We start from the raw sequence: 25,151 nt of genomic DNA on the forward strand, positions 1-25,151 counted from the left end.
CAAATCAAAACCACCCTAAGATCCCACGTTAGGCCTTAGAATGGCAAAAATTGACAAGGCAAGAAGCAACAATTGCTGGAGAGGATGTGGAGAAAGAGGATCCCTCCTACATTGTTGGTGGGAATGCAAGTTGGTACAGCCATTTTGGTTCTCGAATGGCTTTTCCCCTAGGAATCTTGAAACAGAAGTAATTCTTATGGTAAGGGTCTGTTGGGCGGCAAGCAGCTGAATAAAATACATTTCCACATGGACAGAATCTAGAAAAGCTTATCTCAGAAAAAATTAATCTTCCTACACCCATCTCTGTCTCCTTCCCCATTGCAGAGGCTGTTATTCAGCACAGGAATTATTGTTATTGTTGTTATTATCAAGGTGAATATGATAAATAGAAATAGAGCAATCAAAATATTCTTGTCTGTATTTTCAAAAGTGTGCTTGCCACTACACAGAGCATGTAGGAAGCATGTAGCCTCTAATCTGAGCTCATCAAGACAGGCCCTATGAAAAGAGTAAAGGGGCCTGCTTCTAAAGCAGGAGGCCAGGCCCTTTCCTTCAGAGTGTAGTTAACCACTGGTGATCTGGCCCTGTCTTCGTCAAGGGCGATGGGACATGTATGACAATGCGGCATCTCAGAGGCACTATCTTTCATTTTGGAAAGGGAACAGAATCAAGCACTTACAGAGTTCTGATTATGGACCAGGCATAGACCAACGCATTGAATCCTTTCTGAAATATTGTGAAGAAGGTCTTCTTATTGTGGTCATTTGACAGATGAAGAATACTGAGGCTCCAAGGTTGTAAAGTGCCCTGCTCAGTTTGGAGGTGGTGAGGTCCTTTCAGTCTCCCATCAACTACTTACATATGCTGGCAGGAAGACTAGGATCAGGAGGTGGGCAGTGAGAGGTAGGAAAGGAGTCGGTGGAGTGAGATGTGAGGGAAGCCCCAGATCTGGCTTCCCTACAGAACTGACAGGCTATCTTGGAAGCCAACACCAACATGGTATCTCCATGGCAACTTCTAGGATAAATTTGTTTGATTTATTAATTTGTCACAGATGGCTGTTTTTCTGTCTTCTGGCAGAATTTCAAGGGAATCAAGGGGATGTTGCCTCACATAACTGCCTCCATTGTACAATGACATTTTCAGACGGCAGAAGTGACATGTGGGAAATTTTTTTTCCCTGTGGGATATTATACAGATTTATTAGTATAAATGCCAGGTAAATTAGCCTAATTTCTCTATTTAAAAACAGAGGTGTGTCCATTAAACCCTCCTGCCAAATTCTAATGTCAGTCCCTCCCACCTAACAAGCAGGGGCTCAGGTACAGATTTCCCCAGCCAGGAGGCAAGATCCTTTGTCTTAGTACACACCTGATGAGAGCTGAGGGAAAGAACCATGCATGTTCCTGGGCCCACTGCATTCCAGCCCTGTCTTTTCTCAACTGCCCAGGCTTGTTGGTTGGAAGCTTGTGATTACAGAGCTAATAAAAAAGGAGTGGGGGTGGGGTGGGGTAAATGCGCATTGTGACTAACAAGCCGGAAATCTGCCCTCCTGGGGATGTCGCAAACTGGGAAACAGCTAAGAGTGGATTGAATGGATCCAGGAAAACGGTTGTCTACAGTTGGTCCCACCCTCCTACTCCCCCTCCTCTTCCCCTCAAGTCATCCAGGCCTCCCAGGGACTGGAGGCAGGGGCCCCAGGTGACAGTGTGGCGGTCCGTGTGGCCCTTGGGTGGGGGTGCTGGCCCCTCAGCTTGACCTGCAAAGGGTAGTACCCCTTAAGTCGCCATCCCAGCCATTTGTTTCTGGGAGCTCTGTAATTTGGCCTATGGAATGTTTGGGTTACAAATTGTAGTTTGGCCAACCAGGTGGAACTGCCTGAAGAGAACAGGCAGTCACAGTACGGGGTTGGGGGAGGGGGGCGTAGTGGGCAAGGAATAAGCTCCCTCTAGAGCAGCCGGGTTTGACACACCCTTGCCCTGGCGCTCACCTTTGCTGGGACGCGCCAGCCTACCCTCCTGGAATAGAGAGGTTTCCAAGATCTCTTCCGGGGAGCATGAGAAGGAGTTTGCATTGGCCTTTGGCCAGCCTCCTCCTGCCTGGCCACAGATTTCAGATCTGAACTAAAGAGTTGGGGCCCTTCCCCCTCTCCACGCCCCACCCTTCCCTTCGCTTGCCTCTTAGGCTCCATCTTCCGTCAATTGTGACCCTAGGAACCCGCCACCCCTACAGCAAGTAGCTGGCCAGAGGCAGCGGCTGGGGGAGGCTCCTTTGAATAAAGGTCTCTTTGACCTCTAGCTGGCTCCGTGTGCATCTCTGCTGGCGCTGCCGCGGCCCCAGGAAGTGTGGCTGTGGGACAGAGGGGGGATCACATCAACGCTGCAGCTCTCTTGCTTGGGGTGGCAAAGAGGCACCCACCAGTGCTCAGCAGCAGGCGCACTCCCTCTGAAGCCACCTTCGTGTCAGCGGCCGGTCTCCAGTCAGTGTGGCCATCCGGCCCCACTCTGCACAGGACGTGGGACCTAATCGTGGCACAGTTTGTCTGAAAAAGTGCAGCCTAGGTGCAGAGCCCCTCCACTTGCGGGTCCAGTCATCCCACCGAGCTCTGCCACTCCTGCTCACAAGGTAAATCCTGCTGCCTGCTCCTAACCAAACCAATGCCTGTGCCCCTAAGGGAACAGCCAAATTATGCCAACAGTTTGGAGAAAGTGGCAGAGACTGGAGATATCCTGGGGCATGCCAGAGTAGAGAGTTGAGCGGGGATGCCCACCTGGTGAGACTTATGGGCCAAAAACCAGTTTGCATGGTACACCAAGGGAGGTTAACGGATTTAAGGATGTGGTGTAAAATCTTACCCACTCCTGAAGAGTCCTCCCTTGGGGATGGGATAGCAGAATGGGGAAGAGAGGAGGTGGGGATGTTGCCGAGCCAAGGGCAGGGGATGCAGAAGCTGCCAATGGCTGAAGAAAGTTGTTGGCTACCATAAGGGCCCCAATCTCATGACATTTCACCATTTGGCTGCCTTGAGGTGTTGAGCTCCTATCACTCTTTGCTTGTGGTATAAGGGGCTGGATGCCACAGGGTAAGAGCACTTCTGTAGGCCCAACTCTCCAGGCAGAGACTTGGTGACAGCCTCTGGTGAAAATGCCATGATTTTGTGGAAAGTGAGGCCAACCTTAAGCCACAGCAGGAAGATGAAATCTGGATAGATGGAGAGTAGTCTTACAGTGAATTATGGTGGGTAAAGGAAAGCAGGGCAGGGGTACTCTCTTCAAATGTCTACAAAGCTGTCATGTGAAAAAGAATTGCATTTGTCTTGTGTGGCCCAGAAAGAAACCAGGATAGGTCTGAATTCAACAGGTTGGAAGCCACCAGGAGGCAGAATTAAGCTTACTATAAGGAATCCCTTTTTAATAGGGAGGAAGGAGTGCTTTTACTGTGTATCAGGCATTTTACTAAGTATTTTACACAAATTATCCCACTTAACTTTAGCAAGGCTTGGATGTATCAATGATAAAATGGAATAGCCTGGAAGTAGTGGGGGGTCACTAGAAGCCCCTAAGCACAAAAAAGGTCAAAGAGCCACTTGATTGCTATATTGTGAGGGATAATCAAACTTCATGTGGGAACTTGTACTATAAAGCTAATAGGCATTTTCAGACGTTGAGCATTCTGAGTCCTAAATTAAGGCGTCAGGTTTTGCTTTTTTTGCTTTTTTGTTTTGGTTTTTGTTGTTGTTTGTTTTTTAAAGAACAGAAAGAATCTGACACCCTGGGGGATCTCATGTCCAGACTCTTCACTATACCACTCTGATTCCCTGGGTTGAAGGCTCAGGCTTAGCAAGAAATGGTTACACAGGAAGCCTGCAAAAGCAGCTTCTCTGGGTAACTAATAGGTTGGAAAAAATGCGCATTTAACTCCAGGATAATTGTTCCAGCTGGACACCTTGAGGGAAGTCTGAGCTCTTGAAAGTCTAGATTGGTTCAGTGTGCACAGCTGGAGACACCTTCCTTTGACAAGAAGGGGATGTGTGTGTGTGTGTGTGTGTGTGTGCGTGTGTGCCTGATAGTCACAGGATGTTCCTATCAAACAAACAAACGAAATATGCCCCCTCCTTGTGAAAGGAGACACTGCTAATCTACGCTGAGCTCTTTCTGATCCCAGGTTAAGATGAGGTTGATGACAACCACTTGTTGATTTTGTGGAATTGGAAGAAGTTTGCACAAGGAATTGAGAGATTCTGTAACCCATTTATGTTGTATCCTTAGGGAAGTCCTAGCATCTCTCTGAGCCTCAAGTCCCCCATCTGTAAAACCAGAAAGTTGGACTTCACTGGGTATCTCAAAAGACCCATTAGACCAGTGAAAATAAAAATTAAAACAAACTAGGCTGTGGTTTCTTGCACGTTTGTATTTATGAGAGTTGTAGAATCAGAGCTTTATAACATCTTGAAAATGGGCCGCTACAGGGGAACTAAAATGCCACTCTACTCCTTTCTTTCTTTGACTAAGATATGACTGATGTCCATTCAACAAAAATAGGCTTTCAATGGCTGCAGTGTTTCTAGACAGTCAAGGTCTCTGAAGGGTTAAAAATTCAGGGCCCTCTTTGACCTCACTTGGATTTTCCTATGGCAGCTGTGTTGCTTTCTAGTTAATGCCAAGGCATTTACCCTGGCTTACTGTGAAGAATCTGCTGGTGTGCTGCATTGTGCTAAGCAACTGGAGATGAGACCAGAGAGGACTGAATAATGTAGGCTCCTGCACTTAGGATTCTGTAAGTCTGTTGAAAGAAATTACAAGGCAGAAATTTCCTTTCACGGGGGGGGGGGGGGGNGGGGGGGGGGCAGAGAAGGCAGAAGTCATGTGAAACAATAAAAAATACACAGGACAAGAAGTTTGGAACCCTTGGGTTTTTCTGTTTTGTGTTTTTTTTTTAATTTTTATTATGACATGTTAGTTACCAAAGAGTACATCTTTAGCATTTGATGTAGTGATCCATAATTCATTCTTTGCTTATAACACCCAGTGCTCCATGCAGTATGTACCCTCCTTAATACCCATCACCAGGCTAGCCCATCTCCGCACCCCAATACCCTCTAAAACCCTTTGTTTGTTACCCAGAGTTGATAGTCTCTCATGGTTCGTCTCCCCCTCTGTTTCCGCCACCTTCATTTCTCTCTTTATTCTCTTAATGATCTCCCTGCTATTCCTTATGCTCCACAAATAAGTAAAACCATATGAAAATTGTCGTTCTCTGCTTGACTTATTTCACTTATGATAATCTCCTCCAGTTCCATCCATGTTGATGCAAATGTTGAGTAATCATCCTTTCTGATGGCTGAGTAATATTCCATTGTATATATGGACCACATCTTCTTAATCCAGTCATCTGTTGAAGGGCATCTCGGCTCCTTCCACAGTTTGGCTATTGTGGACAATGCTGCTATGAACATTGGGGTGCATGTGCCCCTTCTTTTCACTATGTCTGTATCTTTGGGGTAAACACCTAGTAGTGCAATTGCTGGGTCATGGGTAGCTCTATTTTTAACTTCTTGCGGAGCCTCCACACTGTTTTCCAAAGTGTCTGTACCAACTTGCATTCCCACCAACAATGTAGGAGGGATCCCCTTTCTCCACATCCTCTCCAACATTTGTTGTTTCCTGCCTTGTCAATTTGCCATTCTAACTGGCGTAAGGTGGTATTTCAGTGTGGTTTTGATTTGAATTTCCCTGATGGCTAATGATTTTGATCATTTTTTCATGTGTCTGTTACCCATTCATATGTCTTCATTGTAAAAGTGTCTGTTCATATCGTCTGCCTATTTTTTGATTTGATTATTTGTTTTTTGGGTGTTGAGTTTGAGAAGTGCTTTATAGATCCTGGGTATCAGCCCTTTATCTGTAGTGTCTTTTGCAAATATCTTCACCCATTCCGTGATTTGCCTCTTTGTTTTGTTGACTGACTCCTTTGCTGTGCAGAAGCTTTTCATCTTGATGAAGTCCCAAAAGTTCATTTTTGCTTTTGTTTCCCTTGCCTTTGGAGATGTGTCATGAAGAAGTTGCTGTGGTCTATGTCGAAGAGGAGACTGCCTATGTTCTTATCTATTATTGTGATGGATTCCTGTCTCACATCGAGGTCTTTCAACTATTTAGAGTTTATCTTTGTGTATGGTGTGAGAGAATGGCTGAGTTTCATTTTTCTGTATATAGCTTTCTAATTTTCCCAGCACCATTTATTGAAAAGACTGTCTTTGTTCCATTGGATCTTTTTTCCTGCTTTGTCAAAGATTAGTTGACCATAGATTTGAGGGTCCATTTTTGGAGTCTTTATTGTGTTCCACTGATCTATGTGTCTGTTTTTGTGCCAGTACCATGCTGTTTTGGTGATCACAGCTTTGTAGTATATCTTGAGATCAGGCAACGTGAAGGCCCCACCTTTGTTTTTCTTTTTCAACTTTTCCTTGGCTCTTCAAGGTCTTTTCTGGTTCCACAGAAATTTTAGGATGGTTTGCTCTAGCACTTTGAAAAATGACATTGGAAGTTTGATCAGGATGACATTGAAAGTATAGATTGCTCTGAGTAGCATAGAAATTTTAGCTATGTTTAGTCTTCCGATCCATGAGCATGGAAAGTTTTTCTGTGTTTTTGTGTCTTCTTCAATGTCTTTCATCAGTATTCTGTAGTTTCTAGAGTATAGATCCTTTACCTCTTTGGTTAGGTTTATTCCAAAATATCTTATGGTTTTTGGTGAACGGAATTGATTCCCTAATTTCTCTTCAGTCTCATTGCTAGTGTATAGAAATGGAACTGATTTTTGTGCATGGATTTTGTATCCTGCCACATTACTGAATTGCTGTATGAGTTCTAGTAAGTTGGAGGTGGAGTCTTTTGGGTTTTCCACATAAAGTATCATGTCATCTGTGAAGAGAGTTTGACTTCTTCTTTTCCAATTTGAATATATTTTATTTCTTTTTGTTTTCTGAATGCTGTTGCTAGGACTTCTAGTAGTCTGTTGAACAACAATGGTGAGAGTGGGCCTGTGATGTTCCTTTTCTTTCCCTCATTGGGAATGATATTCGCTGTTTGCTTTTCATAGATGGTTTTTATGAATTTGAGGAATGTACCCTCTATCCCTACACTCTGAAGGGTTTCAATCAGGAATGGATGCTGTATTTTGTCAAATGCTTTTTCTGCATCACATGAGAGGATCATATGTTTCTTATCTCTTTTCTTATTAAAGTGTTCTGTCACATCGATTGATTTGTGAATGTTGAGGTACCCTTTCATTCCAAGGAGAAATCCCACCTGCTCTGGATGGATAATCCTTTTAATCTACTGTCGGTTCCTATTGTCTCGGATCTTTTTGAATATTTTGGCATCCATGTTCATCAGGGATATTGGTCTGCAATTCTCTTTTTTGATGGGGTCTTTGCCTGGTTTTGGGATCAGGGTAATGCTGGCCTCATAGAGCGAGTTTCTATTTTTTGTTCTATTTTTTAAAACAGCCTCATGGGAATAAGTATTATTTCTTCTTTAAATATTTTTTAGAATTCCCCTGTGAATACATCAGACACTAGACTCTTGTTTTTTGGGAAGTTTTTGATTACTGCTTCAATTTTGTTACTGATTATTGGTCTGTTCAGATTGCTAATTTCTTCTTGTTTCAGTCATGGTAGTTTATACATTTCCAGGATGGCATCCATTTCTTCCAGTTCGCTTAATTTTTTGGCATATAGTTGTTGCTAATAATTTCTAATAACTGTTTCTATTTCCTTGGTGTTTGTTGTGATCTCTCCCTTTTCATTCATAATTTAATTAATTTGGGTCCTTTCTCTTTTCTTTTGGATATGTCTGGCCAGTGGTTTATTGATCTTATTCATTTGTTCAAGATTCATCTTCTTGTTTCATTGATAAGCTCTATTATATTTCTGCTTTCTAATTCGTTGATCTCTGCTCTGATCTTTTTTATTTCTCTTCTCCTGCTTGGCTTAACCTTTACTGCTTAGGAAATGAGGAAATAGAAATAAGCTGAAAATAAGCACAGATACACACACTTAAATAATGGAATTTCCTTATCTGTCTTGAGATCCCTGGATTATCTGACGATTTCATGCTGGAGTGCAATAGACACAGGGAGAAGTGTGGAACAACCTGGGATGTGTTTAGTGCTGACAGATATACTTTCTCTGAGAGAGGTGATATACAGATCATAGCTTATTGAGGGAGGCAAGGAGGTGTCTATGGTTGGGACCCACAGAGCTATTGTTGTGTAATTAATGCTTCGAGGGCTGCTGATTTGCCAGAGTCATTCTGTATGTAATATGGGTGAAGTTACTTTGTTATGTCACCTTGGACAAGCTTTCTGTGCACTCTGCAATTTGAGTTCTTTCTGGGCCGTCCTTTGCTATCTGTAACCCTGGGTTGGACTAGGTTTGTGGTTTTCTTTTTTAAGATTTTATTTATTTGATGGAGAGAGAGAGAGCACAAGTAGGCAGAGTCGCAGGCAGAGGGAGAGGGAGAAGCAGGCTCCTCACTGAGCAAGGAGCCTGATGCGGGACTCAATCCCAGGTTCCTGTGATCATGACCTGAGCTGAAGGCAGATGCTTAACTGACTGAGCCACCCAGGCATCCCTAGATTTGTGATTTTCAACAAGGACAACTTCCATGAAAGCCCAGTATGCTAACAGTGGAACTCCTCTGAGATCAGCTACTGGGTTGGTGCCCAAGGGATGGTCTAGAATAAATTAAATAATCTCCAAGGGTCCTTGTAGTTCTATGAATCTATCCCTCTAGGTAACTGTACCACTACCACTGTTTTCTAGGTGAAAGCCAGGATAGATGCACAAAACATGGCTCTTCCTTCCTTCCTACCTATTCGTAGGTCCTGCATCACACTTTTTTCCCAGCCCCTGTGTTCCCTCCACTTTTCATCCAGGGTCTGTGGCCTGCCTCCTGGGACCGGCTATTTTTGGATCTTGTGCACAGATACCAAGGTCATTGATAATTCCCACAGACTAACCTCTCTCCTTCAGCAGCCCCAGTTGAGGGCTGTGCAAGCAGGGACCAATGGGTGAAGAAAGGAGGCACAACCTGACTTCCCATAGTCTTTTACGGAAGCTCACAGGCCAGGACCTACTGGGTTATAAGGTGGGAGGGGTATCATTAGTGGCATAAGTGGCCCACAGAGATTTGCTACACATTCTCTGAGTTTGATTCTCAGAGTTTATAACTAGCTTACAGTTATTATCTGAAGTCATTCCTGGTTTGGGGGACCCATTAGCAGATGGTGCCAGTCCTTGCCTAGTACCTGAAACCAAACTCTCAGTCCAACCTTTAAGGCACCCTTCTAAATTGTCCTATCTCTCCCATTTCTTCATTCTTTTATTAGGGCAACTGAATCCTAGAAAAACTAATTGAAGATCACATTCAAGTAAAATGCAGCTGAACTCTAGATAGCCTTATTAGGCACCACATTCAAATAAAACAACACAGTCTGGTCCATTCCAGAAAGAAACTTTCCTGGTTAAAAAAAAAAAACAACAACAGAAAAGGAAAACTGTATTCAGTGTGTTTAAATTCCCCTCAACTATTCTTCAATCCATATAATGGCCAGTTAAGGGCTGAGGAGAGAAACAAAGGGGAGGAAAAAGGAGGAAGAAAGATGGGGTGAGGGGAAGTGGGATGAAAGTCAGTGAGCGACACAGGTACTCACAAAAGGGAAAATGATGGAGTTCTTAAATTGCTCTTTATCCTTGAGCTTTCAGAGCTGCCCTCTGAATGAGAGAGAAACTGCTCATAACAACTCATCAGAGGCAGTGATCAGAGTCATTACCCAGTGTCTTTTGTCTCCCATAAGTAGGCCCCCACCAACAAACCATTTCTTCTCTTCTTCCTCACATTCCCTACCACCCCATACACAACCTGATTGTTGCTACCTTGGTGCTTTCATTGATATTATTCTGCAAACTAGACTAGGGTTCAGGGGGTCAGGGACTGGGCTGTTAGAAGATGAGGATGAATAGGGAAGGAATGATCCTCAGTTTGAGAACATTGAAGCCAAAAGTATGAGTTTGTATAGTCAGTTCTTTGTTTTTAATGGCCTTGGTAATGGGAGGATGTTGGAAGTTGGGGATAGAGCTGGACAACCAGAGAATGTAAGTTACAGAGCTTAGGTCATGATCAATGTCCAACTCAAATAATCCTAAAGCCTGGTTTCCCTAAGAGCCTCCATTTTTTTCCCCAGTCCCAAAACAGTGATGAAGGCACATTTGCCTTCCCTACACTTCCCATTTTACTCCTATGGAACAAAATGAGGAAGAGATGGGGAAGAGCAAGATTTGGGAGTGGGGTAGGGTGAACAAAGAGATAGCTGGAGTTTCAGAGGACAGCTGGCCATCAGGACAGAGGGAATAAAAAGGTTCCTGGAGCAGTGCAGGGGCTGGTAGGCAGAGGTTCTCTGTCCATCTCTACTGGTTCCTGATAGATTCCTGAGAAGGTAGCAAGGGTGTATAGATTTTTCTCTGAACATGCAGGACAGGTGTCTGTGGCCTCTTCAGCCTGCAAGAGAAGGCAAAGGGCTGATGGGAAAGTACTAGGCCCTGTGATATGGGATTTCTTCTCCTCCCATCCCCCATCCCTGATGACTTGGTCTACTTTCCTTTTTTTAATTCCTTGTTCTTTTATTTTCTTGATTCAAGTTTTTTTGTTTAAATTCTAGTCAGTTAACATAGTGTAATATTAGTTTCAGGAGTAAAATTTCGTGATCCACCAACTTACATATAACACCCAGTGTTCATCCTTAATACCCACCACCCATTTAGCTCATCCCCTGCCCACCTCCACTCTAGCAACCCTCAGTTCCTTCTTTATAGTTAAGAGTCCCTTATGGTTTCCCTCCCTCCCTTTTTTTTCCATCCCCTATGTTCATCCACTTTGTTTCTTAAATTCCCCATATGAGCAAAATCAAATGGTATTTGTTCTTATCTGACTGACTTATTTCACTTAGCATAATACACTCTAGCTCCACCCACATCATTACATGCAGCAAGATTTCATTCTTTTGATGGCTGAGTAATATTCCATTGTATACATATATACCACCTCTTCTTTATCCATTCATTGGTCAATGGGCATTTGGGCTATATCCATGACTTGGCTATTGCTAATAATATTGCTATAAATATTAAGAAGCGTGTGCCAATTGGAATCAGTATTTCTGTATCTTGTGTCCTCAGTAAATAAGGAGCAGTGCAATTCCTGGGTCAAAGAGCAGTTCTATTTTTAACTTTTTGAGGAAACTCTATACTGTTTCCCACAGTGACTGTACCAGTTTGCATTCCCAACAACAGTGTGAGAGGGTTCCCCTTTCTCCATATCCTCACCAGCATCTTTTGTTTCCTGTGTTGTTAATTTTAGCCATTCTGGCGGGTGTGAAGTGGTATTCATTATGGTTTTGATTTGTATTTCCCGATGATGAGTGATGTTGAACATCTAATTTGTCTGTTAGCCATCTGGATGTCTTCTTCAGAAAAATTTCTATTCATGCCTTCTGCCCATTTCTTAACTGGATTATTTATTTTGGGGGGTGTCCAATTTTATAAGTATTTTATAGATTTTGGGTACTAACACTATCAAATGTGTCATTTGCAAATATCTGATCCATTCCAAAGGTTGCCTTCTGGTTTTGTTGTTTCCTTTTCTGTGAAAAAGTTTTTATCTTGATGAAGTCCCAATAATTAATTTTTGCTTTTGTTTCCCTTGCCTCTGGTGACATGTCTAGTAAGAATTTGCTATGGCCAAGGTCAAAGAGGTTGCTGCTTGTGTTATCCCCTAGGATTTTGATGGTTTCCTAACACATATTTAAATCTTTCATCTATTTTGAATTTATTTCTGTGTATGGTGTAAGAAAGTGGTCCAGTTTCATTCTATTGAATGTTGCTGTCCTTTTTCCAAACACCATTTGTTGAAGACATTGTCTTTCTTCCATTGGATATTCTTTCCTGCTTTGTTGAAGATTGGCTGTGAATACAGTTGTGCGTCTATTTCTAGGTTTTCTATTCTGTTCCATTGATTTATGTTTCTGTGTTTGTGCCAGTACCATACTATCTTGATCACTACAGCTATGTAATATAGCTTGAGGTCTGGAATTGTGATTCCTACAGCTTTGGTTTTCTGTTTCAAGATTGCTTTGGCTATTCAGGATCTTTTGTGATTCCATACACATTTTAGGGTTGTTAGTTTTTAGCTTGGTGAAAAATGCTGGTGGTATTTTGATAAGGATTGCATTAAATGTGTAAATTTCTTTCATACTGTAGATATTTTTAATGATATTAGGAGGAAATAGGCAAGATGTTGGAGGAGTAGGAGACCCTGTTTCAACTGGTGGATATCTACCAAGCCATTCTGAACACCCACTAATTCAGCCTGAGATGTAAGAATATATATCTGGTTCTCTACAAGCAGAAAAACTGATGGTAATGAAGTAGGAAGGGTGGGGTTGTGAGTGTTTGGGCAGATATCAGAAGATAAACAGAACGGGAAGGGAGCATCTGTAAGCTGGAGCCTGGAAAGTGATATAACACCAGAGCTCAAAAGCTTCCTGAGCCGGGGGCCAGGCAAAAACTCACAGAGCAGTAGCAGCTGGGAAGGGCTTTAGAGCAGGGCCCAGAGAGGATCCAGAAGCTGCAGGGGTGCACAGGTGAACCCGGGGTGGCTCACAGTTTTAGATGCAGCAGAGACACACCCTGGACATGGAGTTGACCTCTGAGAGAGTTGCTATTGGCACACACCACTGCAAGACACTGTGGTTTTCAGCAGCGCATACAGAAATGGAGACTGTGTGTTCCGGAGGTCTCAGTGAAGAGCAGATGGCAATTTCTTTCCTCTGGGACAGAGATTCAGGTGCGGCCATATTTGCCCTCACTCAGAAGAGGCACAGAAAGCCGCCAGAGAACAAAAGCCCCCAAAACCTGTTACCACTGAACCCAGCCCCCCAACAGGGGGCAGAGCAACTCTGCCTGAGCAGGGTTGCCTGAGAAACAGTGTGGCAGGCCCCTCCCACAGAAGACAGGCTAAGAGAACAAGAGGATGACAACCCTAGGTTCCCCACAAAACAGGTGCATCTCGGTTAGGTTGTGGTTAATACTTTGGACTGTACACATTCCCTCAACCACCTCTCAATAGAATGACTAGGAGGAGGAGCTCCCAATAAAGAAAACAACAAGAGACAATGGCCTCCCCCACAGACCTAATGGATATGGATATAAGCAAGATGTCACAGATTGACTTCGGAATAGCAATTATGAAGTCGATATCTAGGCTTGAGAAAAATATTAGTGATAATATAGTATCCCTAAGGGCAGAAATGAGATCTAATCAGGCCAAACTTAAAAACGCTATGAATGAGATACAGTCTAAACTGAATACCCTAACAGCCAGGGTAAATGAGGCAGTAGAATGAATTAGTGAGCTAGAAGAAAGATGACAGAAAGGAGAGAAGCTTAGGAGGACTGGGATAAACAGCTAGAAGCCCACGAGAACAGACTTAGAGAAATCAATGATGCCATGAAATGTTCCAATGTCAGAATTATTTGGATCGCTGAGGGGGTGGAGAGAGAAAGACTAGAAGCTATATTTGAGTAAATCGTGGCTGAGAACTTCCCTAATCTGGGAAAGAAATAAGCATTAGTGTCCAAAAGGCAGAAAGGACCCTTCCCAAGATCAGTAAAAACAGACCAACACCATGGCATATAATAGTAAAACTTGCAAATCATAGAGCCAAGAAGCTATCCTGAAAGCAGCTAGGGGGAATAGATTTTTTAACCTACAGAGGGAGGGACATCAGAGTAACGTCAGACCAGTCCACAGAGACATGGCAAGCCAGAAAGGGCTGGTAAGACATATTCACGGTACTAAATGAGAACATGCAGCTGAGGACACTTTATTCAGCAAGGCTGTCATTCAGAATGGATGGACAGACAAGGAGCTTCCAAGACTGGAAGAAACTGAAAGAATATGTGACCATCAAGCCAGCCCTGCAAGAAATATTAAGGGGGATTCTATAAAAGAAGAAATACCCCAAGAGTAATATAGACCAGAAATTTACAGAGACAATCTTTAGAAACAGGGACTTCACAGGCAATATGATGGCACTAAACTCATATCTTTCAATAGTCACTCTCAGTGTGAATAGCCTAAATGCTCCCATGAAACATCACAGTGCTGCAGATTGGATAAAAAGACATGACCCATTCATATGCTGTCTTCAAGAGACACATTTTGATCCTAAAGATACCTCCAGATTGAAAGCGAGGGGATGGAGAACTATTTATCATGACAATGGACTTCAAAAGACAGCTGGGGTAGCAATTCTGATATCAGACAAAATAGATTTTAAACAAAAGACTGTAGTAAGAGATGTAGAGGGACACCATATCATACATAAAGGTATATCCAACAAGAAGTTCTAACAACTGTAAATATCTATGCCCCCAACATGGGAGCAGCCAACTACATAAGTCAACTGTTAACCAAAATAAAGAAACATATAGATAATAATACATTAATAGTGGGAGACCTCAACACTCCACTCTCAGCAATGGACAGATCATCTAAGCAGAAGAACAACAAAGAAACAAGAGCTTTGAATGACACATTGGACCAGATGGACTTTGTAGATACATACAGAACATTCCACCTTAAAACAACTCATTCTGGGGCGCCTGGGTGGCTTAGCCATTAAGCGTCTGCCTTGGGCTCAGGGCGTGATCCTGGCATTCTGGGATTGAGCCCCACATCAGGCTCCTCTGCTGGGAGCCTGCTTCTTCCTCTTCCTACTTCCCCTGCTTGTGTTCCCTCTCTCTCTGTCTGTCTCTCTCTGTCAAATAAGCAAAAATAAAATCTTTAAAAAAAAACTCATTCTTCTCAAGCACACATGGAACTTTCTCCAGAATAGACCACATACTGGGTCACAAATCAGGTCTCCTGATACCAAAAGATTGAGATTATTCCCTGCATATTCTCAGACCACAATGCTTTGAAACTGGAACTCAATCACAAGAAACAATTTGGAAGGAATTCAAACACTTGGAAGCTAAAAACCATCCTACTAAAGAATGTTTGGGTCAACCAGGAAATTAAAGAACTTAAACAATTCATGGAAAACAATGAGAAGGAAAACACATTGTTCCAAAACCTATGGGATACAGCAAAGGCAGTCCTACAGGGGAAATACATAGCCATCCAAGCCTCACTCAAAAAAATAGAAAAATCCAGAATGCACAAGCTAACCTTACACCTAAAGGAGGTGGGGGAAAGAAGAGCAAATAAAACCTAAACCAAGCAGGAGAAGAAAAATAATAAAGATTAGAGTAGAGATCAATTAAATAGTAACCAGAAAACAGTAAAAAAAGATCAAAGAAACTAGAAACTTGTTCTTGAAAGAATTAATAAGATCGATAAACCACTGGACAGAATTAACCAAAAGAAAAGATAAAGGACCCAAATTAATAATATCATGAAAGAAAGGGGAAAGATCATGACTAAGAACAAGGAAATAGAAACAGTTATTAGAAAGTGAAATAAGTCAAGCAGAGAAAGACAATTATCATATGATTTCTCTCATCTATGGAACATAAGAACTAGGAAGATTGGTAGGAGAAGAAAGGGATAAAGAAAGGGGGGTAATCAGAAGGGGAATGAAGCATGAGAGACTATGGACTATGAGAAACAAACTGAGGGCTTCAGAGGGGAGGGGGGTGGTGGAATGGGATAGACTGGTGATGGGTAGTAAGGAGGGCACATATAGCATGGTGCACTGGGTGTTATACGCAACTAACACAACTAATGAATCATCGAACTTTACATCAGAAGCCAGGGATGTACTGTATGGTGACTAACATAATATAATAAAAAAAATAAAAAAATAAAAGGGCAAAAAAAAAAGAAATTGTTACCCAAAACTATATGACAACAAACTAAGCAACCTGGAAGAAATGGATGCCTTCATGGAAACTTATAAACTACCAAGACTGAAACAGTAAGAAATAGACAATCTGAACAGACCAATAAGCAGTAATGAATTTGAAGCAGTAATCAAAAACCTCCAAAGAAACAAGAGTCCACGACCAGATGGTTTCCCAGGGGAATTCCACCAAACATTTAAAGAAGATATAATACCTATTATTCTGAAGCTGTTTCAAAAAAACTTGTGGGGAACAAGGAAGCTTCTTACACTGTTGGTTGGAATGCACGCTGGTACAGTCACTCTGGAAAACAGCGTGGACGTTCCTCAGGATGTTAAAAATAGAGCTACTCTATGACCCCAAAGTTGCACTACTGTGTATTTACCCTAAATATACAGATGTAGCGAAAAGAAGGGTCACATGAACCCCAATTTTCATAGAAGCAATGTCCACAATAGCCAAACTGTGGAAGGTGCCAAGATGCCCTTCACAGATGAATGGGTAAAGAAGATGTGGTTCATGTATACAATGGAATATTACTCAGTCATCAGAAAGGATGAATACCTACCATTTGCACTGACATGGATGTAACTGGAGGGGATTATGCTAAGTGAAATAAATCAAGCAGAGAAAGACAATTTTCATATGTGGAACATAAGGAATAACACGGAGGGTATTAGGGAAAGGAAGGGAAAACTGAGAGGTTTCAGAAATCAGAGAAGGAGAAACCATGAAAGACTCTGGGAAACAAACTGAGGGTTTCAGAGGGGAGAGGGGTGGGGTGATGCAGAAGCCTGGTGATGGGTATTAAGGTGTTGTAATGAGCAGTGGGTGTTATACTCAACTAATGAATCATTGAACACTATATCAAAAACTAATGATGTATTGTATGGTGGCCAATTTAATAATAAAAAATTTAAAAAGAATATTAGTTTTTCCAATCCATGCACATGGGATGGTTTTCCAAATCTTTCTGTCCTCTTCAAGTTCTTTCATAAGTGTTCTATGGTTCTCAGAATACGGATCTTTTACCTCTTTGGTTGGGTTTCTTCCTAATTATCTCATAGTTTTTGGTGCTGGTGTAAATGGGATCAAGTCCTTCATTCCCTTTCTGCTGCTGCATTACAGGTATATAGAAATGCAACACATTGTTTTACATTGATTTTGTATCTTGCAACTTTGCTGAATTCCTGTATTAGTTCCAGCAATATTTTGGTGGAGTCTTTTGGGTTTTCTACATAGAATATCATGTTGTCTGTGAAAAGGGAATGTTTGACTTCTTCCTTGCCCAAAGGATGCCTTTTTTTTGTTTGTTTGATTGCTGAGGTAAGACTTCCAATACTATGTTAAATATCAATGGTGAGAGTAGAAATCCCTGTCTTGTTCCTGACCTTAAAAGAAAACTCGCAGTTCTTCCCCACTGAGGATGATATTATCTGTGGGTTCTTTTGTATATGTCCTTTATGATGTTGACATATCTCCCCTCTATCCCTAATTGTTGAGGGTTTTTATCAAGAATGGATGCTGTACTTGGTCAAATGCTTTTTCTGCATTTCTTGAGAGGATCATATGGTTCTTATCCTTTCTTTTATTACTCTGGTTTATCACGTTGATTGATTGTAGATGTTGAACCACCCCAGCAGCCTCGGAATAAATTTCACTTGATCGAGGTGAATGATTAATGTACTGCTGGATTTGAATTGCTAGTGTCTTGTTGAAAATTTAGGCACCCACATTCATCAGAGATATAGGCCTGCCATTCTTCTTTTTAGTGGGGTCTTTGGTTTTGGGATCAAGGTAATGTTGGCCTCATAGAATGAGTTTGGAAGTTGTCCTTCCATTTCTATTTTTTGGAATGGTTGAAGTTGAATAGTTATTAGCTCTTCTTTAAATGACTGTTAAAGTTCTCCTGGGAAGCCATCTGGCCTTGGACTTTTGTTTGTTCAGAGATTTTTGATTACTGATTTGATTTCTTTGTTGGTGATGGGTCTGTTCAAATTTTCCACTTCTTCCTCTTTCAGTTTGGTACACTGTAGGTTTCTAGGAATTTGTCCATTTCTTCCAGATAGCTCAGTTTGTTGGCATATAATTTTTTCATAATAGTCTCTCAATGATTTGTATTTCTCTTGTGTTGTTTATTATCTCTCCTCTTTCATTCGTGATTTTATTTATTTGGGTCCTTAGTCTTAATTTTAAGTCTGGCTAAGTGTTTATCAATTTATTTTTTTCAATCAACCAGCTCCTAGTTTCATTGATCTCTTCTACTGTGGGTTTTTTTGTTTCTATATCATTGATTTCTGCACTAATCTTTATTATTTCCCATCTACTGCTGGCTTTAGGCTTTATTGGCTGTTCCTTTTCTAGCTCCTTTAGGTGTAAGATTAGTTTGTGTGTTACACACTATTTGCTCCTTGAAGTAGGCTTGCATTGCTATATAATTCCCTCTTCTGACTGCTTCTGCTGCATCTCAAAGGTTTTGAACTGTTGTGTTTTCATTTCCATTTGCCTTTATGTATTTTTTTAAATTTCTTCTTTAATTTCCTGGTTAACCCATTGATTCTTTAGTAGGATGTTCTTTCACCTCCCATGCATTTGTGGTCTTTCCAAATTTTATGTTGTGGTTGACTTCAAGTTTCATTGCTTTGTGGTCTGAAAATATGCATGGTATGATCTGTTTTTCTGTATCTGATTAGGGCTGATTTGTGACCTAGTATGTGACCTATTCTGGAGAATGTTCCATGTGCATTTGAAAAGAATGTGTATTCTGCTGCTTTAGGATGAAATGTTCTGGATATACCTGTTAAGGCTGTGGGGTTCACTGTGTCATTCAAAGACATTGTTTCTTTGTTGATTTTCTGCTTAGACGATTTGTCTTTGCTTTGAGCGTGGTGTTGAATTCCCCTACTGTTATAGTATTACTATCAATGTGTTCCTTTATGTTTGTTATTAATTGATTTATACATTTGCGTGCTTCCAATTTGGGGCATAATTATTTACAATTGTTATATCTTCTAGTTTGATAGACTCCTTTATTATGATATAGTGCCCTTCTTTATCTCTTGTTACAGCCTTTGGTTTGAAATCTGCTTTGTCTAATGCAAGTATGGCTACTCTTTGTTTCTTTTGATGTCCATTAGCATGATAAATGGTTCTCCATCCCCTCACTTTCAGTTTGTAGGTATCTTTAGGTCTAAAATGAATCTCTTGTAAGCAGCATATAGATGGGTCTTGTTTTTGTCATCCGTTGTGATACCCTATGTCTTTTGATTGGAGACTTTAAGCCATTTACATTCAGAGTCATTACTGATAGATATGAATTTAGTGCCATTGTATTACCTGTAAAGTCATTGTTTCTGGAGATTTTCTCTGTTCCTTTCTAGTCTTTATTTCTTTTGGTCTTCTTTTTTCCACTCAAAGCGTCCCCTCCAATATTTCCTGGAGGCTCATTCAATGGTCATGAACTCCTTTACTTCTGTTTGTCTGGGAAGCTATCTCTCCTTCTATTGTGAATGATAGCTTTGCTGGATAAAGTATTCTTGGCTGCATACTTTTTTCCCCCATTCAGCATGTTGAATATATTGTGCCACTGTTTTCTGGCCTGCCAATTTTCTGTGAATGAATTTGCTGCTAACCTTATTTGTCTTCCCTTAGGTTAGGGATTTTGTTTCCCTTGCTGCTTTTAGGATTTTTTTCCTTATCTCTGTAGTTTGCAAATTTTACTATGGTATGTATTGGTGTTGGTCTGCTTTTGTTGATTTTGATGCGAGTTCCCTGTGCCCCCTGGATTTGGATGTCTTTTCCTTCCCCAGATTAGGAAAGTTTTCAGCTGTAAGGTTCCCCAAATAAGCGTCCTTCCCCATTTTCCCTTCCTTCTTTTTTTGGGACTCTTATGATACAAATGTTATTATGTTTTACAGAGTCACTGAGTTCCCTAAGTCTGCATTTGTGACCCAACATTTTTCTTTCCCTCTTCTTTTCAGTTTCACTTTTTCCATAATTTTATCTTTGATATAGCTTATTCCTTCATCTGTGTCCTCCGTCCTTGTGGTCATTACATCCAGTCGGTTTTGTGTCTCAGTTATAGAATTATTTTATTTTGGCTTGACTAGTTTTTAGGTCTTTTATCACTGTGGTGAGGGACTACCTGGTGTCTTCTATGCTTTTCTCAAGCCCAGCTAATATCCCCTGCCTCTGCCTTCTTTCTCCATAGGAGTACTGCTACACCTGCCAGACTCAACACCAGCAGTGGTGTGGACTTCTAAAAGTCCAGACTTTGAGCTCTGCTGCTTATAAAATCTTGCAGTAATCAACCCCTCTTGTTTTCCCTATCAATGGTTTTAGGGAAGTATTTTTCTAGTGCAATCGTTTGCACACTGCTCTCTCTCCCTCTCTCTCTTTCTCTCTCTTCTTTCCATGATGAGAGTTTCCTCCCCTCCATAGCACCCATGATTCTTTTCTCCCACAAATTGTGTCTTTGCTCATCCTATTTTCCATGATATGTCCTCTTTCCTCCCTCTAGTTTTGCTGTTTGTTCCCTCAGCCCTCAAATTAATTTGTTAGGTGTTCAAAGTATTTTGATATTTATCTATCTGTGTTTCAGTGATAAGGCAAGTGTAGGGTCCCCCTACTACTCCGTCATCTTCTATCACAAACACTGACCCATTCATTGCTTAGTAGTATGCTGTTTAACCTCCATGTATTTGTATTCTTTCCAAACTTTTTCTGTGGCTAACTTCAAATTTCATAGCATTGTGGTCAGAAATTGTGCATGGCATAATCTCAATCTTTTTGTACTTTTTGAGACTTGACATGTGAGTTAGTATGTCATCTGTTCTGGAGAATGTCCCATGTGCACTCGAAAAGAATGTGTATTCTGCTGTTTTAGGATGAAATATTCTGAATGTATCTGTTAAGTCCATGTGATATAATGTGTCATTCAAAGCCATTGTTTCCTTGTTGATTTTCTGCTTAGATTATCTGTGCATTGATGTTAGTGTGGTTTTAAAGTCCCTACTATTATTCTGTTATTACGAATGAGTTTCTTTATGTTTGTTATTAATTGTGTTATATATCTGAGTTCTCCCATGTTGGGGGAATAAATATTTACAATTGATATATCTTCTTATTGGATTGTCCCTTTAATGCCCTTCTACATCTGTTGCTACAGCCTCTGTTTAAAATCTATTTTGTCTGATATAAGTATTACTACCCTAGCTTTTCTTGATGTCCATTAGCATAATGAATATTTCTTCAACCCCTCACTTTCAATCTGCAGTGTCTTTAGTTATAAAGTAAGTCTCTTTAAGGCAGCATATAGATGGGTGCTTTTTTCTTAAATCCATTCTGGCATCCTATATCATTTGATTGTTGTGTTTAGTGCTTTTACGTTCAGATTAACTATTGATCAATATGTATTTATTGTCATTGTATTACTTCTTTTGTAATTGTTTCTGGAGATTTTTCTCTCTGCCTTTCTTTTTTTTTTCATGTTATTTGTGGTTTNCAAGGAAAAACCTGGAAGAAACTCAAACACTTGGAGGCTAAGAACCATCCTGCTCAAGAATGACTCGATAAACCAGGAAATCAAAAAACAAATTAAACAATTTATGGAGACCAACGAGAATGAATACACAACGGTCCAAAACCTATGGGATACTGCAAAGGCAGTCCTAAGGGGGAAATACATAGCCATCCAAGCCTCACTCAAAAGAATAGAAAAATCTAAAATGCAGTTTCTATATTCTCACCTCAAGAAACTGGAACAGCAACAGAGGGACAGGCCTAACCCACTGACAAGGAAGGAGTTGACCAAGATTAGAGCAGAAATCAATGAATTAGAGACCAGAACCACAGTAGAGCAGATCAACAGGACTAGAAGCTGGTTCTTTGAGAGAATCCATAAAATTGATAGACCACTGGCAAAACTTGTCCAAAAACAAAGAGAAAGGACTGAGATTATTAAAATTATGACTGAAAAGGGAGAGGTCACGACCAGCACCATTGAAATTGCAAGGATTATTAGAAACTTTTATCAACAGCTATATGCCAAAAAACTAAACAATCTGGAAGAGATGGAGGCCTTCCTGGAAACCTATAAACTACCAAGACTGAAACAGGAAGAAATAGATTTCTTAAATAGGCCAATTAACTATGAAGAAATTGAGTCAGTGATAAACAACCTTCCAAATAATAAAACTCCAGGCCCAGACGGTTTTCCTGGGGAATTCTACCAAACATTCAAAGAAGAAATAATACCTATTCTCCTAAAGCTATTTCAAAAAATAGAAACAGAAGGAAAGCTACCAAACTCATTCTATGAGGCTAATATTACCTTGATCCCCAAACCAGGCAAAGACCCCCTCAAAAAGGAGAATTACAGACCGATTTCTCTAATGAATATGGATGCCAAAATCCTCAACAAGATCCTTGCTAATAGAATCCAACAGTACATTAAAAGGATTATCCATCATGACCAAGTGGGATTCATACCTGGGATGCAAGCATGGTTCAACACTCGCAAATCAATCAATGTGATACATCATATCAACAAGAAAAGACTCAAGAACCATATGATCCTCTCAATTGATGCAGAAAAAGCATTTGACAAAATACAGCATCCTTTCCTGATTAAAACCCTTCAGAGTGTAGGAATAGAGGGTACATTTCTCAATCTCATAAAAGCCATCTATGAAAAGCCTACTGCAAGCATTATTCTCAATGGGGAAAAGCTGGAAGCCTTTCCCTTAAGATCAGGAACACGACAAGGATGCCCACTCTCGCCACTATTATTCAACATAGTACTAGAAGTCCTTGCAACAGCAATCAGAAGACAAAAAGGGATCAAAGGTATCCAAATCGGCAAAGAAGAAGTCAAACTGTCTCTCTTTGCAGATGACATGATACTCTATATGGAAAACCCAAAGGAATCCACTCCCAAACTATTAGAAGTTATAGAACAATTCAGTAAGGTGGCAGGATACAAAATCAATGCCCAGAAATCAGTTGCATTTCTATACACGAATAACGAGACTGAAGAAAGAGAAATTAGGGAATCCATCCCATTTACAATAACACCAAAAACCATGCGTTACCTTGGAATTAACTTAACCAGAGACGTAAAGGACCTATATGCTAGAAACTATAGATCACTTTTGAAAGATATTGAGGAAGACATAAAAAGATGGAAAAATATTCCATGCTCATGGATTGGAAGAATTAACATAGTTAAAATGTCCATACTACCCAGAGCAATCTACACTTTCAATGCTATCCCGATCAAAATACCGAGGACATTTTTCAAAGAACTGGAACAAATAGTCCTTAAATTTGTATGGAACCAGAAAAGGCCCCGAATCTCCAAGGAACTGTTGAAAAGGAAAAACAAAGCTGGGGGCATCACAATGCCGGATTTCGAGCTGTACTACAAAGCTGTGATCACAAAGACAGCATGGTACTGGCACAAAAACAGACACATCGACCAATGGAACAGAATAGAGAACCCAGAAATGGACCCTCGGCTCTTTGGGCAACTAATCTTTGATAAAGCAGGAAAAAACATCCGGTGGAAAAAAGACAGTCTCTTCAATAAATGGTGCTGGGAAAATTGGACAGCTACATGCAAAAGAATGAAACTTGACCACTCTCTCACACCATACACAAAAATAAACTCCAAATGGATGAAAGACCTCAATGTGAGACAGGAATCCATCAAAATTCTAGAGGAGAACATAGGCAACAACTTCTATGACATCGGCCAGAGCAACCTTTTTCACGACACATCTCCAAAGGCAAGAGAAATAAAAGATAAAATGAACTTATGGGACTTTATCAGGATAAAGAGCTTCTGCACAGCCAAGGAAACAGTCAAAAAAACTAAGAGACAGCCCACGGAATGGGAGAATATATTTGCAAAGGACACCACAGATAAAGGACTGGTATCCAAGATCTACAAAGAACTTCTCAAACTCAATACACGAGAAACAAATAAACAAATCATAAAATGGGCAGAAGATATGAACAGACACTTTTCCAATGAAGACATACAAATGGCTAACAGACACATGAAAAAATGTTCAAAATCATTAGCCATCAGGGAAATTCAAATCAAAACCACACTGAGATACCACCTTACGCCAGTTAGAATGGCAAAGATAGACAAGGCAAGAAACAACAATTGTTGGAGAGGATGTGGAGAAAGGGGATCCCTCCTACATTGTTGGTGGGAATGCAAGTTGGTACAGCCACTCTGGAAAACAGTGTGGAGGTCCCTTAAAAAGTTAAAAATTGAACTACCCTATGACCCAGCCATTGCACTACTGGGTGTTTACCCCAAAGATACAGACGTAGTAAAGAGAAGGGCCATATGCACCCCAATGTTCATAGCTGCATTGTCCACAATAGCCAAATCATGGAAGGAGCCGAGATGCCCTTCAACAGATGACTGGATTAAGAAGCTGTGGTCCATATATACAATGGAATATTACTCAGCTATCAGAAAGAACGAATTCTCAACATTTGCTGCAACATGGACGGCACTGGAGGAGATAATGCTAAGTGAAATAAGTCAAGCAGAGAAAGACAATTATCATATGATTTCTCTCATCTATGGAACATAAGAACTAGGATGAACAGTAGGGGAAGAAAGGGATAAAGAAAGGGGGGGTAATCAGAAGGGGGAATGAAACATGAGAGACTATAGACTATGAGAAGCAAACTGAAGACTTCAGAGGGGAGGGGGGTGGGGGAATGGGATAGACTGGTGATGGGTAGTAAGGAGGGCATATATTGCATGGTGCACTGGGTGTTATATGCAACTAATGAAGCATCGAAGTTTGCATCGGAATCCGGGGATGTACTGTATGGTGACTAACATAATATAATAATAAAATATATTTCAAAAATTAAAAAAAAAAGAAATCTGTACTTAGCTTTCTGTGTCTTCCCTTGTAAATTAGGGGCTTCTTTTGTCTTGTTGGTTTTAAGATATTTTTTTCTTATTGCCATATGTTACAAATTCAATTACAATATGTCTTGGTGGTGATCTTCTTATGTTGATTTTGATGGTAGTTTTCTGTGACTCCTGGATTTGGAAGTCTCTTTCTTTCCCCAGATTAGGGAAGTTTTTGGCTATAACTTCCTCAAATAAACTTTCTGCCCCCTTTTCTCTCTTCTTCTTCTTTTGGGACTC

General features: G+C 40.8%; 1 protein-coding gene across 1 annotated transcript in view; it reads left to right on the plus strand.

Moving 5' to 3' along the window:
* Positions 1-2,173: 2,173 nt before the first annotated feature.
* The window catches only part of LOC105234440, an 82,592-nt gene continuing 59,614 nt past the window's right edge, over positions 2,174-25,151 (plus strand). The window contains exon 1 of the mRNA XM_019792858.2: positions 2,174-2,625. The gene's annotated coding sequence lies outside the window, so the exon portion shown is untranslated. The remainder of the gene's footprint in view (positions 2,626-25,151) is intronic.

Source organism: Ailuropoda melanoleuca, unplaced genomic scaffold (assembly GCF_002007445.2).
Source record: "Ailuropoda melanoleuca isolate Jingjing unplaced genomic scaffold, ASM200744v2 unplaced-scaffold9836, whole genome shotgun sequence".
NCBI lineage: Eukaryota > Metazoa > Chordata > Mammalia > Carnivora > Ursidae > Ailuropoda > Ailuropoda melanoleuca.